We start from the raw sequence: 4657 nt of genomic DNA, 5'->3' as shown, positions 1-4657 counted from the left end.
GTTTTAATAGAGATGGAGAGAAATAATGCATTATTTTTATTACCTACTTTCTGTAAATTCTATATATAGCTCAAGTACCCCCGATATAATAATATGGTAATCTTTTTTTCCATAGAGTATGTTAAAACACACACACAATTTAGGAGTTAGTAAGTCCTGTAGTCATACCTAGACTTTGTCACTAACAATAACAGCATGTTCTTTATATTCTCAACACCCAGATTTCCCCTGTTCGATCACCACCTTGGCACTTTCTAGCTTGCTTTCTCTGACACTCCAACCCAAATAATCCCTAGACATCGCAAAAACCTCCAATCTATTATCCATTGACTTGAATACTCCCTAAATCCTACTTGCCTTCTTTATCATGTTGAAATTCCACCATCAATTGTCATAATCACTATGTTGCATATATCTTCCATGATCTTACCCACTCACCCCCTTCTCTCTTTCTGGTGAAATCTATATACACACAATCCATCTCTCTGTCTACTCACTCATTTGCACTTTATTGGGTGAAATCAAAGTAAAGAAAATCAGGTTCACTGGCCTTCCTTAAATTTTATACTCATGATAATGAACCAAGCCTGGCAGGGAGGGGCTACCCTTGGGGTATATATTTGTCTTTGTTGAACAGAACTCTTGTTTCCTGGTGCCATGTCCCCAGCCACATGCTTCCTCCATGGTAGACCCTGAGGAATAGAGTTGGCCTTCTGTGAACAGAGATCTCTGAAATTGTCAGCCCCAAAATAAACTCTTTCTCCTTAAAATTGTTCTTGTCAGGTCTTTTGGTCATAGCAAAAAAAAAAAAATATATCACTAAAACAGGGACCTTCATGGGGTTCCTCTGCCTTCACACTTCAGTGTGCTTTCCAAGATACCCACATGGCTAATTTCTTCCAGTCTTTTTTTCTTTCCCACCTTCACATGTTTCCTTACCACCCTATATGGTTAGATAAACTGCAACGCCCCCATCACAACCCTTGAATTTATGATGGTCTTCCTTACTCTATTCTGTCCTATTATTTTTCTGTCGTACTTTTCATCTTCCATAGCGCCATTTAATTTAATTACTGAGTACTTTTACTTGTTTGCTATATGTCTACACTCACTAAAAAAGTAAGCTCCTTAAAGGCAGAAAACATTATCTGAAAGTTTTCTTGTAATTTCCAAAGTTCCTAGAATAGTGCTCAAGGGCAGAGGAGGCACTCAACTAGTAATTCAAATAAATGAATTCTCATTTCTATAAGGGAACTGAGATTAGCTCATAATTCTTTTTCTTTTCTATTGTTACTTATATTCTTTTTTTCTTTCTGGTGTCTTCTTTCAGAAAACTTCTACTCTATAAGTTAGATATTCATATTCTGACCTAATATATTAATCATTATAATATGTTAGAAACATAAATATACCTGAAAATACAGCATATAATACACACCCACACATCCCATCCCCTGCCAAATTGTTCACACCCTAACCACCAGACTTATCACCAGGGGAAATGTTATCTTTGATGACAAAAAGGACTTTGCAAATGTGATATCTAAGATAAGGAGATCACCCTGAAATGGCCTGGCAGACCCAATCTAATCACATGGAATCTTAGAAGAGAAAATTTACTGGTTGCAGAACAAGGGAAAGAAAGATACTGGGTTCCATTCTCAGCACCACATACAAAAATAAAATAAATAAAATAAAGGTCCATCAACAACTAAAAAAAAAAAAAGAAAGAAAGAAAGATACAGCAAGAGAGAGGCAGGAAAAATGAGGCACAGTGCTTGCTTCTGCAGCACTGGAACAATACAGAGAGGATTAGCAATGGCCCCTAGGCAAGAATGACATGCAAATTCATGAAGCATTCCATATTTTTAATGGACAAATTATATTGCTATATTTTGTGCATGTACAAATATGTAAAAACAAATCCCATCACAACTATAACGCACCAATAAAAATTATGTGGAAAAAATAAAAGTTAAAACAAAATAAGGCACAAGCAGGATTCAACCCACTGTCCTTCAAATGACTTTGAAGATTTAAGCTAATAATAGGCTCACCAGCAGGAAAACAGACTGCATTCCTATAACCAGCTTGAACTCGCAAAAGCCTGACTGAGTCTGGGAGCAGAACCTCAAACTTTCAGCGTTGTAGCAACCACAGCAGAGAAATCAGCTGAGCCCACTGGATTTCTCACCCAGAGACAGTGAAATAGTACGTTTAGTTGTTTTCAGCCATGTTTTACATAAGGTCGTTTGTTAATGGCCATAATAGGTAACACAAAGCCCAAATGTAAAAGGCTTCTGAGCTATTATGTTCTTCGTGCATTTGTTAGTGATTCTCAGAAACCAAATTGCATCCTAGTGTGGACAAATGGACAGTTAGAAAGTAGCTAGCCTCTGATGGATGCTGACCCATCCAGAGAGGAATGCCAAGTCCATATCTCCTCTGCCTTTGTGCCCTTCATATCATTAGTAAGTGTAATATTGGGTAAGACTGACATTACCTGCATTGCAAGTCGACCCTGTGTGGTAGACAAGGGTGCATGGGTGGGTTGGCTGTTTGAATGGCAAAAGTTACTCTGATGGTCCTGTTACCATCAGGAGTTAGGATTGGATTCGTGTTCTACAGAGACAAATAATGGACACCATGAACTCTGCCAAAGTCAGCAAGCAAGCAGGAATTTTATTAAAAAGGAAAGTGAAGGAAAGACTCAGAATTCCCTGTGCAGTGCACTGGGTAGGGGTAAGAGTGCCTTGTAATCTTACAGGTCTCCTTCTTTTAAAGGCACATGAGGAAAAGTTGTAAGTTCTTATGGATTGGGTTTTGATATTTCAATTGTCCCTCAGAGAGCATGGGCCCGATTATGGATTATGTGGTCGCTTTTGGCCAGATGGAGATTTACACCTTTTCTAAGAAACAGAAACTGTCTCGTAACATGTCAGGGCCTATTAAAATGGCTGACCTCATGCTTACCCTCCTGTTGACATTCACCGTCCCTTCCCTATTCTCCACTGCCTATCCTTTCCATCTCACTGCTATCAATATACTACAGGCAGACATATAAATCATTACAATGCTTCTGAAAACATGTTGATGTATTAAAAGACTTTCAAAAGTTTATGCCATTTTACTCAGAAATTCTTCTTTTATGAATATCCTTTCAAGTAGATTTGTAAAAAACTCTACAAACAATTGAGGAATGGCCCAAACTCTGTATGGGCCATTCCTCAAAGCATTCGTTATGTTATTAAACATAAAAAAAAAAAACACAACATTTTATCAAACAAGAATAGCTTAATGCTTTTGCAGTCATATGAAGGGTCATTATATAATCACTGAAAAAGTAGGTTACCAAAGAGTGGCTTAAAACAGACCGCTACTGATAATATAATATTGAGTTATTATTGGATCATTTACAATGATGTATAATTTTAAAATACATTTGTGCAGCTGTGAACATATATACATGAAATAGGAAGCCCTGAATGGGAAGCCTGCCATCTGCCTTCCAGATTCGGCTATAGTTGAGAAGACATCTCATGTCAGAGGAACAGCTAAAAGCAAAAGCTTCAAAGTTAAAACCATTGTCACCTGTTATCACCTTAAAAGAAATATACTTTTCTCAGAAAATGAACCCTCTCCTCCCAGCCCCACACATTTTCTTTTCTTCATGTTTCTTATTTCCCTCTGTCTCTCTCTTTTATAAGAACACTTAGTAGCCACCTGTATAATCCAGAATAATCTCCACATTTCAAAATCCTTAACTTAATTATATCTGTAAAGACCCTCTGATCATTCGCAGGCTTCAGAGATGAAGACATGATACATTTGGAGGCCATACTTAAGCCTACAACAGTAGGAGGAGTACTGTTTTCAGGTCTTCAGATACCCCCTGGAGTCCATGACTTAATATGACTTAGATTTCTTCCTTACCACACATTCCATCCTGCCTCAGAGGTCCTTAACATAAGGAGCAACAGGACAGACTAACAATTCCTACAGGGCTACGCTTATCCAGGGCCCCCAACTTAGGGTAATTGAAATCGGTGTTCATTCCAAGCACAGGAATTGTACATTTGCATCTCTTTATGCAGGCTTGTCAAATAAGTCCATCTGATGGCGTGTTCAAGGGTAGGAAAATCTGAACTGTTGGATCCTTGAGAGAGGATCACCCAGGGATCTTTATGGAATGCAGCACTACAAAGCTGAACAGAGAGCTTGAAGCACGACTCTGTGCCTGGTGGAGCTGAGCCGATTCCTCTGAGATCTGTTTTCACAGTGTTAAAGCAGCACCTACCCCACTGTGCTCCACAGTGGGCTGCGCTGTACCCTTTTATCTCACAACCTCTGAAGTCTCAGGCTAAGACTTTTCTCAGTCTGTTTAACTGCTTTGTCGTTTTCTTCTATTTCTTTAACACATCAATATTTCCTGTTTCCTTGGGTCATGTCACCTCTCTGGCACGTGGCCGAGAAGTAGAGCCAGGGCCCCTTTCCCCCTAGAGATACCAAAACTTGTTCTCTGATCCTCTGTCTTCCCCCCAAACCAAGGGGATTTTTATATGCCTTCCTTCTCTCTTGATTAATCCACCTCTCAAAGGGCTCTCTCGTACCTGATGATTCTCTCAGAGATGTTTTCTTTTTTGATATTTCCCTCAGA

At 38.9% G+C, this 4657-nt stretch overlaps 1 non-coding gene across 1 annotated transcript; it reads left to right on the top strand.

Moving 5' to 3' along the window:
- Positions 1-1766: 1766 nt before the first annotated feature.
- On the top strand, positions 1767-1870 carry LOC120884376 (U6 spliceosomal RNA). Its single transcript, XR_005726793.2, has one exon. It is a non-coding gene; the product is annotated as a U6 spliceosomal RNA (small nuclear RNA).
- The last annotated feature ends 2787 nt before the right edge of the window (positions 1871-4657 follow it).

The sequence above is a fragment of the Ictidomys tridecemlineatus genome, chromosome 14, assembly GCF_052094955.1.
Source record: "Ictidomys tridecemlineatus isolate mIctTri1 chromosome 14, mIctTri1.hap1, whole genome shotgun sequence".
In the NCBI taxonomy this organism is placed as follows: domain Eukaryota; kingdom Metazoa; phylum Chordata; class Mammalia; order Rodentia; family Sciuridae; genus Ictidomys; species Ictidomys tridecemlineatus.
The sequence above is the reverse complement of the archived record's forward strand: the minus strand, read 5'-3'. Positions and strand labels throughout refer to the sequence as shown.